Raw genomic sequence first — 14,530 nt, 5'->3', positions numbered from 1 at the left:
GTTTCTTTGTCTTTACGAACCATTGAGCGTAGCCTTCTTTCCATCTCGGCTGCTCTTCCCATTCAGTCTCATCTCTTCCCATATCATGACCCACATTTGTCTTATCAACTTCTGGAATCTCATGCTCAACATTTTCCTCCACAATCTCTCCCTCTTCAATCTCACTATCAATTACAATGTCAGCTCCTATCTTTTCAATCTCTTCAGCTGGTAACACATCGTCGTCTCCTACAATATCATCGTCCAACATCTCCTCATCATCCACTACCACCACATCTTCACCCCCTGATTCACCTGTTGCACCAGCTGACTCCCCCTGAGATGTGGAAGTCCCAAGAGCTTGTTCAGTTCTTGGCTACTCACCACCTGCACCTTTCGATGCATTGGGATCATCATCTCTATCGTTACTCTTCTTCGTCCTCAGCTCATCGCCCTTGCAACTCGTCTCCCCCTGAGATGCTAAGAACTGCTTTAAAGCATAAAAAAGTTTACCGTGCTCAATCAAGAGGGACAACTGAATTTGATTTTCTGCAACAAGGCGTTGAATAGCGTCAGTCTGGATTAGGTTGATTCTTGATTGTTCTGTCACGACCCTTTCAAGAGCTGCTATCCTATCTGAGTCAGATAAAGTTGCATCAAAATCAAACCTCATATGAGAAGTGTCTTGAGCATATGGTGGAGAAATTCCCAAGGTAGCCGGAACATCAGATCAGGCTTAAAAGTAACCGCAGGTGGTATTGTAACAGATAATCCCGCGGTGGCAACCACAGTCGACTCAACAAATCTTGCCACAACCTCCGATGGAGTAAGAGTAGGAGGTGTCAAGGAAACAATTTCTGGAGCCGACAACTGAAAAGTAGTGGGTGGAATGCCAAAGGAAGATGATGTAGATACCACGGGAACATCCGAGGTGATTGGTCCTGTCACAGTCATGGACGCAGGGACCATAGTCATACCAGATAAGGCGGGTGGAGAGAAACGAACCACCCTCGAGCTTTCACCAGCTCCCGATCCTTCACCAGTTCTAACCCTTTTAGATCGACGAATCAAACGACCCAACTCATCCTCAAAATCAGACTCACTGTCATCTGTATCTTTCTTTCTTTTTCCATGAATTCTTTCTTGGGCGACCAGTATCTGTCTTGCTTCAGCAACATCATCAGCTGAGGAGTCAGAGTCGGTTCTTTTAGAATCAGCTACAGACGTAGCTATCATTGACACTTCAACACCAGAAACCTCTGCTATTGAGACCTGAACCTCTGCCTCAGGATCAACTCGTTCCATATCGAAAAATCCTTGGCCACCAAAAGCAGCTTCAAGGTCTACTTGTTCCTCCGGTGCCACAACAAGAGCAGCAGGCAATTCTTGCTGTACCACAGGTGGTGGTTGGGAACCAACAGCCTGTTGCGGTGCCGGATCCCGAAACTCGTCCCCACGAGGAGCAACATACACCGGGTTGATCAAATAACCAAAAAGCGTAGTATGTCGTGGACGAAGCTCTGGTTTACTTCGAGCACTCGACGCTCTGCACTGTGCGAATATCCTCTTGCTAACGCTCTCTACATATCGAATGGGACGGCGCTGAGGTAGCGTAGGTGCCACATGATTCAAGATCATTTGTAAGAATCTTGGATACATCAAGAATCTTTCACGTGCTACCGCACGTCTCTGACGATCTATCTCATAAAACACCATCTGACTGAAGCTGTAACGCTTGTTGTAAGTCAGTGTTGTCATTGCCGACTGCATCGTCGCACCCATCCCGGCCATACCAGCCTTACGACCCGACATGCATACGATCATCACATGCATGAGAAAACGCCATTGATCCAACAAAAATCCCTTACGTCTCTGAGTGTCACCCAATGGACCAGAATAGCCCATTCTTAATAAAACACCATCTCTGATGAGAACTGCACCTCTTGATTGTTAACTGTGGCGCGCATGACCGGCGGTTCGACTCTACAATCATATTCAACTGTCTGCCAGAAGTCTTCTATGTTCGGCAGAGAAATGGGCAAAGTTGTAGTAATAGCATGGAAGATACGCGAGCGAATGAGAAAAGTGATGATCTCGTGATAATCATCAACACCGCTAGCATCCGGGTCCAGTGTTATGTACATATTGTGCCCCGGAAAGAACTAACGGTCGTTATTACCACATTCGTCACCACCAGCACCACCGGCTCCTGCTACAGCTGCCATATCTGCATAACAAACGGACTAAGTTAGAAAATCGTCAAAGCAAATCATAACTTTGCCTATTACCATGAGCGAAGTTACGAGAAAATTTAGTGTGCATGCGAAGTTAGACATAGGGCGAAGTTGAGCACAACTTCGCCTATACAATAACTTCGCCTGACAACAGATTAACTTTAAAATAATATGAAAAGCACAAGGCGAAGTTAAGTCTAAGGCGAAGTTAAGGATAACTTCGCCTAACCATAACTTCGCCCCTTGAACAACTTCGCCCCTGATTAGTTAAAAATTAAAGCAGCAGGCGAAGTTAAGCCTAAGGCGAAGTTGAGAACAACTTCGCCTAAACTATAACTTCGCCTGAACTGAAACGACGACAGTTTAGTAGGCCACTCGATGCTTGTTTGGTGAATTTGGTGATTGTGGACAATAAAAACATGTAACTAAAGAGATCTCGACGACCACATTAGTTATGAACACGTTAAAAAGGGTTTGAAAAGTGGGTGTTTAAAGGTTTGCATGAACGAGATCTCGAATCGGACCAAAACGGCATCTAATTAACGTGATCGACATGAATTATAAATCATCCGGACCCTACACACCTTTAACAAGGATTGAAACTGAGATATAACAACACGAATTGATTCGAGAGGTAACTTCGCCGAGGGTTAGTATGATAACTTCGCTGGGTTTTGAAAAATTATGTAAAATGTTTGACTAAGTTGACCCTTATATAGGGCTGAACATTACACAGGCGAAGTTAGGGTTAACTTCGCTTACCCTTAACTTCGCCCTGTAACAAGTTCGCCCTTTCACAACTTCGCTTAGTATTAAACTTACAAAACAGACCCTTATAAATTTGAACAAAGTGCAACTGTCTTTCAAAAACTTCCGTTAAAGATTTAACGTTACATTCAACTACCAAGTAACCAAGTTTTATACCATAAAACGACATGTGCAGTGAAAATTTTCGAAATAAAGTACACGGGATCAAATTTCAGTCTTGACAGGGACTAGCATGTTTTAGAAAAGATCCGAACAGGAATCATACTAGTTAAGTGACTGTCACATAGATCCATGTTCAGCGGTATTATGACTTAAAGAAACAGGTTGTAAGCAGGTAAACGACTTGGTATGGTTTTCATCGCTTCTGTGATACGGATTAGGTTCAATTAAGCTCAAAATTTAAACGGACAACACATCAGAGATTGTGATGCCTCCCATCTATTCTCAAAGCTTATTTGACTTTCCCCGAGTCACCCCGAGTTGACCTCGACCCGTAGTGTCTGATTAAACAGTAAGTACATCTTGATCTTTAGAGTCTTTTTCCCGTTCTCTTTCTTGCCTCTTGATTGATAAGTATAACATAATAGGCTTCAGAAGGCTTAACATCATCATTTTTTTTAAATAATAAAGATTTACATAGCTTCAAACAGTAGACTACTGCAAGTCCCGAATCTGGATCACTGCAGGTACTTGACACACTATCTTCTTGGGAATCAGAACACTCACGGGCTCGTGTATGACTGGGTAATCGCTTTTCTGCGTATCATTCGGAAAGATGTATATGGAGACATACACAACTCTTAATGAGTCTTCCCTTTAAATCGAGAAGATTTAGTTAGTATCACTTTAACTTTTACGCACCATAAAAAGCTACCATAACATACAATGACTGTTCTAGAGTCTTTTAGGCCTAATAACTTCACTAGTTAAGCACACAGAAATAGTTTGTGTATCACTTTCCAAGGTTGGATCAATTTTCTTAGAAACATTGTATAGAGTCTTCTTTCGAAGTTGTAGACTTGAAAAATTATATCATCTCCTAAAAAACAATTTAAATTCTATCGCCCCGATCAAGTCAAAGTCTTTAGGTAAACGGCTATCCTGAAGATCCAATGGATCAGCTGGACCGACCACATACGAATATGTGTCCTTCTAACTAAGTATGAACGACTATTTTTCAGCGAAAGAATAAAACCACATCATAAACCGCCCAGTCACTTTCAGTCATCCGGTTAATGGCTATCCTCATAATCTACTGGTAGAAGTGAGGACCAAACACATCCGAAGATATGTCCTTCAAACTGAAGCAACCGACATAATTCTAAGCGATAGTGACGTTTTTTTTTAAGTAAAAACGAAAAATACGGTTACTCGGGATTGATCATCCCATTAAGCTCAACGAGATTTTGAAAACGAGTTCTGTCAAACGCTTTATTAAAAAGATCAGCGAAATTATCTAACGAATCAACCTTTTCGAGCACTATTAATTTCTTCTCAGCACAATCCCGTATAAAATGATGACGAATGTCAATGTGTTTAGTTTTGCTATGTTTTACGGGATTGTTAGTTACTGAGATTGCAGCAGTGCTATCAATACAAATAGGAGTTTGAGTAAAATTCAGACCGTAATCGCGCAATTGCTGTTGTATCCAAAGAACCTGGGAGCAGCAGTTTGATGCTGCCATGTATTCTGCTTCACAGGTAGAAATGGCTACTGAGGTCTGCTTCTTGCACTGCCATGACACCAATCTTCCTCCCAGAAACTGACATCCGCCGGTTGTCGACTTCCTGTTCTGATTGCACCCTCCATAGTCAGAGTCTGTGTAAGAAACCAAGTCCAGGTCTCCCCCTTTCGTGTACCACAATCCCAGCTTAGGCTTGCCTTTGAGATACCGCAGTATTCTCTTCACTCCCTTCATGTGAGATTCCTTTGGGTTTGCCTGAAAACGAGCACAGAGACAAACTGCAAACATAATGTCAGGTCTAGATGCAGTTAAATACATTAAAGAACCTATGATTGCTCGATATTGGGTGGGGTCCACATCTGCATCACTGTCTGAATCAGTACCTAGTTTGTGGTTGACGCAAACTGGAGTATCAAATGGAGTGTTGTCCTCCATCTTGAAGCGTTTGAGAACGTCTTGGACATATTTAGTTTGATGGATGAACATCCCATATTTCTTCTGATCAACCTGCAATCCTAAAAAGAAAGTTAACTCACCCATTGCACTCATTTCAAACCTCTTTTTCATGACTTCTTCAAACTCTTGACACATGACGACTTTGATGCAGCAAATATGATGTTGTCTACGTAGACTTGAACTAGTAGAAAATCTCGCCCTTTTCTCTTTACAAACAACGTGCTGTCAATCTTTCCTCTTTCGAACCCATTCTCAAGTAAGTAATCAGATAAGGTGGCGTACCAGGCACGAGGGGCCTGATGTAGTCCATATAGCGCTTTACTCAGCTTGTACACATGATCAGGAAAGTCAGGGTCAGGAAAACCCGGAGGTTGTTCAACGTATACTACCTCATCGACTTTACCATTAAGAAAAGCACTTTTCACGTCTAATTAGAATACCTTCATCTCATTGTGTGCAGCAAATGCCAAAAATAGTCGAATCGCTTCCAATCTTGCCACAGGAGCAAACACTTCATTGTGGTCGATTCCTTCCTGCTGATTAAACCCTTTAACTACCAGCCTCGCCTTGTTTCTTATGATTATTCCTTTCTCATCTCTCTTACACTTAAAGACCCACTTTGTGCCAATAGCATGTACATTCTTCGGTTTTGCTACCAACTTCCAGACTTCCATCTTCTCGAACTGAGCTAACTCTTCTTGCATGGCTTCGACCCACGAGCTATCCTTGAGAGCCATTTGATAATTCTTTGGTTCAATCTGGCTGATGAAGCAGGTGTACAAGCATTCATTTAAGATACCCATTTCTTTAATGCTTGCGAAAACACAAGTGTGCTCATTCAAGCTTCGTCTTGTTTGTACACCGTCAGACAGATCACCTATCACATTCTCTAAAGGATGATTTTTGTGAACTCCAGTAGTCGAAACCGTACTGACTTCCAGATTGTTTTCCAAGTTCGAAGAGAGTTCATCAATGGGTGATTGATGTAGAGAGTGAAAAGGATTGTAGAATTCTTCCTCAGTAGAGGCAGCAGGAATATCAGCGGTTCTTGACGAGGAGGGATAACACTCATCGTATCGTGGACGTTGCATAATATTTTCTTCCTCATCATACGGAAACTGTGAAGCAATTTTCTCATCAACTTCTGCAAAATCCAAGTAAGGCATATTAAAGGATTTGAACAGTTTATCATAGTCAAAAGCTTCAGCGGGTCCCGTGCTGGGCATTGGTGGTTTGTAACTCGTGATGTCGATGTTACATACCACTTCAACCTTGCTGTTCGATAAATTAAAGACTCTTCTGTTGGGTGTCCCAACAACATATCCGACTAAAATACCTTCGTCGGCTTTCTCACCAAATTTAGAGTTTGTCTTTAAAATCGTACATGGGGACCCGAATGGTTCGAGACCATTCAAGTTTGGCTTTCGACCATGCATAAGTTCATAACAAGTTTTATTTAGCCTTTTAACAGTTAAAACACGATTAAGGATATAACAGGCTGTGGCAACTGCTTCAGCCCAGAACACCACGGGAAGTTTAGCATCAGCCAGCATGGTTCTGGCTCCTTCAATTAGCGTCTTGTTCTTCCTCTCAGCCACCCCATTTTGTTGCGGAGTATACAGGGCGCTGTACTGGTGGTGTATCCCTTTCTGTAAGCAGAACAGCTCCATCTGGTAGTTTTTGAACTCTGTCCCATTATCACTCCTGATGTACTTAACCTTTCTCCCCACAATATTCTCAACCTTAGTAATCAAGTTAATTACCAACTGAACCGTCTCATCTTTTGTCTTCAGAAAGTATACCCACGAGTATCGAGAGTAATCATCGGTTATTACCAAGCAGTATGTCGTTCCACCTAGACTCTTTACATTCACGGGACCGAAAAGATCCATGTGAAGTAGGTCTAGGGTACTGACAATTGAATTAACCTTCTTGGTGAGATGAGGTTTCTTGTGTTGCTTTCCCTTCTTGCACAATAATCATTGGTCTTCAAAGTTGAAATTTTTTAAGGGAACACCAAGCACCAGCCCATTCTTGACAATGTAGTTCATTTTTCGAAGATGTATATGCCCCATTCTTCGATGCCATAACTCGGACTCCGATTCAGTTGCTTTTGACAGAAGACATGATTCTTCTGTTGCCATCTCAGTTGACCTCATATCCATGACGTGTGTGTTCTTTTCTCTTGGAGCTTTCATCAACACCCATGCCTCTGGTATCTTGAAACCAGGATACAGAACAATTGCTTCATCTTTGGTAAAGTGCACTGTGTACTCTTTGTCACAAATCTGAGATACGCTCAACAAATTATGCTTCAACTCTTCTACAAAATTCACCTTTTCTAACTTCATTTTACCATTTGTCACAGTTCCAATACCAGTAATTCTACCACCGCTATCTCCAGCGAAACTAACTCTTCCTCCTTGAACAGGTTTCCATTCGTGTAACAAATTTTTGTTACCAGTCATGTGCCGGGAACAGCCACTGTCCACAACCCACAGATTGTTTGCAGTCCTGTTCAACTGTTCCTGCACGATTAAAGAAAAGGATTAAAATCTGGGGACCCAAGACCTACTGGTCTTGGGTCAATTAAATCTGTTAAACGGCATCCCGTATTGAGAATGATTTCTGTAAGTTCTATAAGGATACCTTCTTGAGAATTGACTATGAGGCCATCCAAACCTTAGTGGATTAACTGAATTATAATTGTTGGTTCGATTGTTAACTGGGAAAAACTGAGATCGATTTCTTTGAAATCTTGGGTTAGTCCAATGTCTGAATTTTGGAAAGTTAGCATTCTTACCATTATAGTAATTACTGTTAGTTTTATTCTCAGTTTTCGGAGGCCTCATACCTCTGAATCTCTGATTTAGAGGACAATCAGCAATCAGGTGTCCTATTTGATTGCATCTGAAACAGCTCCTGTGTTCAACTTTCGTCTCAACAGTTGTTTCAGATGTTGAGGTTGCATTACTATTCGTTTGTCTAACATATGGTGGAACAAACGGGTTTAGGGGAGAGTTCTTTTCAGTTGGCTTATATTCCTCCCCACGTTTTAGTAACACTACCTCTTCTTTTATCTCACTAGATTCGGATGTCTTGTCCGAATTTGATGAGACAGAACTAGGAACAGAAATCTTAACATTTGAAACAGGCTTACATGTTTCGCTTTTACTAACTTCAGGTTCTTTAATCGAAACTTTGACAGGAACTGTCTGACTAATTTCAACATCAACAGATTTCTGATTACTAGGATCATACGTATAGTTATGGTTATATGGTGGTGGAACCTCAGAAAACCCAATTCCCCCTTTGTTAACTGGGGAACGTTGAACACTTACGATGTGATCAAGCATTGCTGAGGAATTTCTAAATTGTTCAATTTTTCTGTTTAATTCCACCACTTTTACCTGGTAATCAGCTATCTGTTTATCCCTGTCAGCAATTAGTTTTGTTTTTTCCTCTAACACTTCATAACTAAGATCAATTACTTGTATTTTTTCAGCTAGACTGGCTTTTATTTTTACCGAGTAACTGTTTTCTCTAGTTTTAGTGTAATGATGATCTTCTTTTAACGTTTTAAATTGAGCGTCCAAACTAACAAACTGATCAGTTACTATTTTCAATTGTTCAGACAGATTTTCACATTGCATACAATGAAGTTCAGAACTTACCTCAGGGAGCTGATCGTTCACTTATGCCATGTAAGCTTGATTTTCTCCCGTCACTTTCTCACTTCCTGCAGTTTCGATGTTCACCAAATTTGCCTGTTCGAAGACTTCCTCAACCTGTAGGTTCCAGTTATACCCACTATTGTGTCTAGATACCATAGCCTTATTCTCACTATCTCCCCCATTCTGTTGTGCAGGCCTGTTCTGACTACGTTCGACTCTCTCATTGGTACATTCCTTGGCAAAGTGACCATTTTGTTGACAGTTGTAGCATCTAACCTTTGATTTGTCAAACACTAGTCTTTCTCAAACGAACTTTCTGCCTTTTTTCTTCATGAATCTCTTAACCCTTCTTACTATCATAGCCATCTGCCATTGCAGGTCCATCTCTTCTAGATCATCAGCATCGATCTGATCATAGTCTTCATCTAAAGTTGCAGGGTCGACTATTTTACCTTTGATGTAGTTTTCGTAAGATGCAATGAAGGATGCATAGAGAGCAAACTGTTGTTCAGCTGATTTAACACTCATGGGCATCTGCGAATAGTTGTTGGTCGGAACATTTGATGAAAAACTACCAGTTGTGGCTTGAGGTTTTGAAGAATTACTTCCTCCAGCTACAAAACATACATCACCATCCATGTTGAGAGTCACATGACCATCATGAGTTGAGTTTGAGCTTGAGTCTCCCTTTGAGTAGTATGCAGATGATTCTGACCTTGAACTTGAACTTGAACTAACTTTTGCACCGTACACTCCCGGATCCTGAACCTGATCAGTTGGTGTCTCTTTCCGAACCATGTTTAGTTCAAAAGTTTGTAATTTATTGACTGCTGTTTCCAAATCAATATCGGCAAACTCTTTATCTTCTCTCATCAAAACCGTGTACATTTCCTATTTCGGTGGAAGAGCATCAAGAAGTTTCTCTACTATCTCCTCTTCTTTGTATACAATGGAGTAATTGCTGAGTTCGGTCATCAGGTGATAATATCTTGTGATGATATCATCAAGTGATTCATTTTTCGAATATTTGAACACCGAGAATTGGGTTTTTAGTAGCTTAATTTTGGATGCACATATCCCCACATTCCCTTCATATCGATTTTCTAGCGCTTCCCATAGCTCTCTAGCGGTTTTGTATTTCCTGAAGGTGTGAAGAATCTCTTGTGGAAGAGCCATGGTGATAGCCGCATGAGCTTTACTCTCTGCCTCATACATTTTCCTCTCCTCCTCATCCATCTTACTGTACTTCTTTATTTGATCACGACCCTCAAACAAGGCCGTTGGTGGAATGTATCCATCTTGTATGCACACCCACATCTTAGCATCTTGATATTTAACATACTATTCAAATCGATCTTTCCAAGCAACGAAATCAGTACCCTTAAGCATTTTCGGAGCCTTAGTTGCTGAACCGGCTTCAACTTCCATTTTCAGTAGTTCCGTGATGTTTATCGAAGTCATCGTTGAAAGAAACACAACTCAAAACACGAGGAAAGTATAAAATAATTTTTTATTATTTTGAATAGTGCCCAGTAGGCGAAGTTATGCTTAACTTCGCTTAAGCTTAACTTCGCTGATACACAACTTCGCTAAACCTTAACTTCGCTTGATGTTTAACTTCGCTTCTTGACAACTTCACTTAATTCAAGCGAACTTGTGAGACAAGCGAAGTTGATGATAACTTCGCTTAAACTTATATCTTCGCCTAAACCCTACAAACAGTGACGGCAACTTCGCCTGATGAACACAAGGATTTTGCAGGTTTTAATTTGTCGTATTGCGAGGTATGCGAAGGTGTAATGGGTTATATTTGATATTGGTAGATGAGTAGGACACAAAAACTCGGTATTTCAACGTAAACTCGTTCCGCGAATAGTCGAACGGAACGATTTCTACACTCGTGTGATAATCCCGAACCACACAATCACGAGCAAAAGCTCTGATACCAATTGTAGGTTCCTAGCCGGATCTACACGGAAGTATCTCGTACTACGTAGGTGCGGAATCCCTACGTAAGACGATACGAGTGTTCGATGCGATATACGTTAAAACCAAGCACAAATACACGTTACAATACTCAAAAGACACGTTGTATTGCAACTCCTTTAACACGTGATATGCAAATCACAATTACACGTTCTGAAAACTTTTTTAACAAAAGCCGTAGCTAAGGCATATATAGTTATCGACAACTTCGCCTAACAGACTAGGCAAAGTTGTCTATAACTTCTCTTGTCCACAAGTTCGCTTATATTAGGCGAACTTGTGAGACAACCTATACAAATCAAAACAAAACAAACTAACACGATTACAGACACTAGATACTGAACTACTGACATAATGCACCAACAATTGGACAAGTGTTAGCCAATAAGTAATATGACTACAGTCATAGATACGGTCGAGTGACAAGTACCTTTCGGTAATTTGTAAGCAGGCAGGTGTAAAAACATCTTAATGCTGTAACTGTAAAATGTGTCATTTACAAATGAATGTACTCACCGTTATTTCTTGCCGATCAAATATTTTAAACGTGTTTCAGGTGACTTGTTAGAGACAAAGGAATGATGTCTGCGGGCTTCCAGCTTAAATAAGTGGCTTGTCACCAGAATAAAGAAACGTGTTTTGTAAATTAGGGTTTGACCCTATAAAACTTATGTTTGTAAAAAGGGATTAAATTCCCGGTTTATTATAATAATAATCATGGTGTTTTTATAACTCTGGTCATTTTTCCTAACTACCACTACAACAAAAAAGTCTTTTTAGTACGCACAAAAGTGTCATAAAATGCTATTTTATAGGACATTTCATTTAATAGGACCAACGAGAAAAGAGTTTCATATAAAGGGGTCGTAATAATTCTCAGAACTCAAAAAGCGTCCTAATATCCCAAATAAGATTATAAAACCAATTTTATGGTCGCATAATATATTCATTAACAACCTAAAAGGCGTCCCAATAAAAACATATTAGGACACTTTTTCAATGTTTTTAAAATGTTCTTACCTACCTTTAATCTTTTAATACACATACAAGCGTCCTTAAAAATTAATTATAGGACTTTTATGATTTAACATTATAGTACCAAGAAAAGGTCCTAATATCCCAAACAAGATTATGAAACTAAATTTTATGGTCGTATAATATGTCTATGAACAACTTAAACGTCCTACAAAAACATATTATGACAATTTTACAATGTTCTAACGTTTAATAGGACAAAATTCAAAGTCCTAACATATCATATTATACGACCCTTTTTAAACATCCACACACAATTTTATGATACGATTATGGACATATAAATATTGAAAGAAATAAAACTATATTATATTAAATAAGCTTATTCATAACGAAAACACTAAACATAAATAAGTTATAACATCATCCAACATAAGCTCTTGTAACACTCAACAAAAAATTTTAAAAGCAATAAAAGAAACAAGCACCATAAAATCCCGAGTCATCATGCGTCCTCAATCCTCACGAACTACCTACAAATAAACCATCCATGTATAGCATTAAGTTCCATGTTTTTAAAATTATTCGTATCACAAGTTTAACAAATATATACCGAGATGAATGGACAAGGCCATGCGATGGATGCACCAATACGATCTTGAATTGTGGAAAATAACCCATATGATCTCACCAACTTTTCATTCATTTATATTGGTACTTCACACCATTTTGGTCCAATATCTATACCACCAACTAGCTCATTTAGGTCTAGGCTTTTCACCATCCTCTTGATACATGCTCATTTTAGATCACTAAAGATTATATGGTCATGTTTGGATGAAATATTCATGTAAAGATATTAAAATTTGATAACAGTAAGATGAGTTGCTATTAATTTTGAGAGCACTCTTAATGGTGTACCAAAGGGTAACTTTCAATCACCTATTAAATCTGCTTATGTTATTTTGACCTATGAAAAAAAAACTCATATCAACCGAGTAAAATTAATCGGGTCAAAATTGACATCTATAAAAAGTCAAAGGAAGCTTACAAGTTTGGGTGCAATATCAATTTCAATATTTCCATCTGTCCGTGTCCAGGGTTGATAATTTATAGTCTTCAAATTTTGCATTAGGTTGAATCGACCTCATGGTTGCAACAATACACAAAAACAATGTTACAAGTACCTGGTTTTGGACAAGGGGTAGGGTAGCAGCTGTAAATATAGCATATTGCAGCAACTAATAACTTAAATCCGCCTCAATTATACCTTCAAGTATAAGACAACAAAAAAATAACGCTTTGATATTAAATGTGAACACCATAAAATCAAACCAGCTTTTATAACTGAACAAGACCCATAAAACTGATGCCCAATTTATTTGTATTCTTTTCTAAGAGACACTTAAAGTTTATAACTAACCTTTATATAGAGAGCGATATGCATTCTAATAAACTTCAAAATGCAATGATATTAGAAGATGATAATGATAGTGTAAACTTCAACCGAGAAAACTTACAGCACTACAAGAATGGAAGTAAGAAATATCCTATTGTGATTCATATGCTTGCCTCTATCAGTTTGCTCCCACCAAGTCAACCTGTTTTTGGTGAATATTATAGTTAAAATGTGCTAAGCAATTTGTTTTCATTGATGTTGATAATAGGACCACTAGTACATAACTGTATGCACCACATATGAATTATTATGAATATTAGTAAATGAAAACAAAACCGTTCCAAGTTATTTCGCACTAATATGATGAAGCATCCATCATTCATCAACATAAATAACAAACACATATACTAGGGCCATCAATTTCATCTTTATCTTGTTAAAAAGCTTAACTGCTTTCCAGAACTAATTGACATACTAACTATGTATACATTAGGCCAGCTCATCAAAAACTAATTTTTATCCTGTTAGAAAGCTTAATCCCAAATAGTCGCAGAGAAATTCCGTTAAAACACACATGGATAATCAGTAGAATTTCCCGTCTCTCTAGTATCCTAAAAATAATAACATGAAACATTTATGCAGTTTATCATTACCTGTATACCTAGCAAACTGGGTGGGTTGCATCCGACGGGGTAACGAGTCAGGCCGGGTTATAACTGGTTCCAATTACTAATACACAAGAGTTTTCGAGGTAGCCAGAGTTACCTGTCATAAAAAATATTCAAAATAGCCCATAAACAACTAAGGATTATCTCCAACAAACTTGTACGTATATCCATCAACATAAAAATACTTTTGCAACTCAACAATAAAGTTAACCTTAGTTTAGTCTTTTATTGCTACTCGGAAATTTGATTGGAATACTAAAATTTTGGGTGTGACTGGAATACTTGCAGTTATTGATCTCCGTAATAAGTTAAATCAAATTGATAAAAATAACAAATAAACAATCAAATTGATAAATATTGTAGCGCGATGTCACACCCCGACCAAAGGCGGCGGAACATGCCGAGGTGTAACGATTGCCCATAAGCGCATGACACTATTTAAAGCGACAATATTTAACAAACTCATTTCATTTCACAACATAGAAAATGTCACATAACCAAATATTCATAAGTCAAATACAACAAAATATCACAAAATATAGCAAATCAAATATTGTTCATTTTTGCTAATATCCTAACGGTATTTGTGACGTTTTCTTCACCGAACTCCATAATCAACCTAGATGCAAACCTGTAACATTTCATAAAATAAAGTTTGTCAACACAAAGGTTGGTGAGCAATTCATAAGTTTGAATATATAGATAT

The 14,530-nt window shown here is 38.9% G+C and overlaps 1 long non-coding RNA gene across 1 annotated transcript; it reads right to left on the bottom strand.

Moving 5' to 3' along the window:
- Positions 1-12,696: 12,696 nt before the first annotated feature.
- Positions 12,697-14,075, bottom strand: LOC143546679 (uncharacterized). Its single transcript, XR_013137632.1, has 3 exons — positions 13,278-14,075; positions 12,809-12,903; positions 12,697-12,727 (listed from the first exon to the last, which is right to left on the bottom strand). It is a non-coding gene; the product is annotated as an uncharacterized LOC143546679 (long non-coding RNA).
- Between the last annotated feature and the right edge of the window lie 455 nt (positions 14,076-14,530).

This window comes from Bidens hawaiensis, unplaced genomic scaffold, assembly GCF_021521415.1.
Source record: "Bidens hawaiensis isolate Kalapana, Puna unplaced genomic scaffold, B.hawaiensis_p1.1 tig00014412_1, whole genome shotgun sequence".
NCBI lineage: Eukaryota > Viridiplantae > Streptophyta > Magnoliopsida > Asterales > Asteraceae > Bidens > Bidens hawaiensis.
The sequence above is the reverse complement of the archived record's forward strand: the minus strand, read 5'-3'. Positions and strand labels throughout refer to the sequence as shown.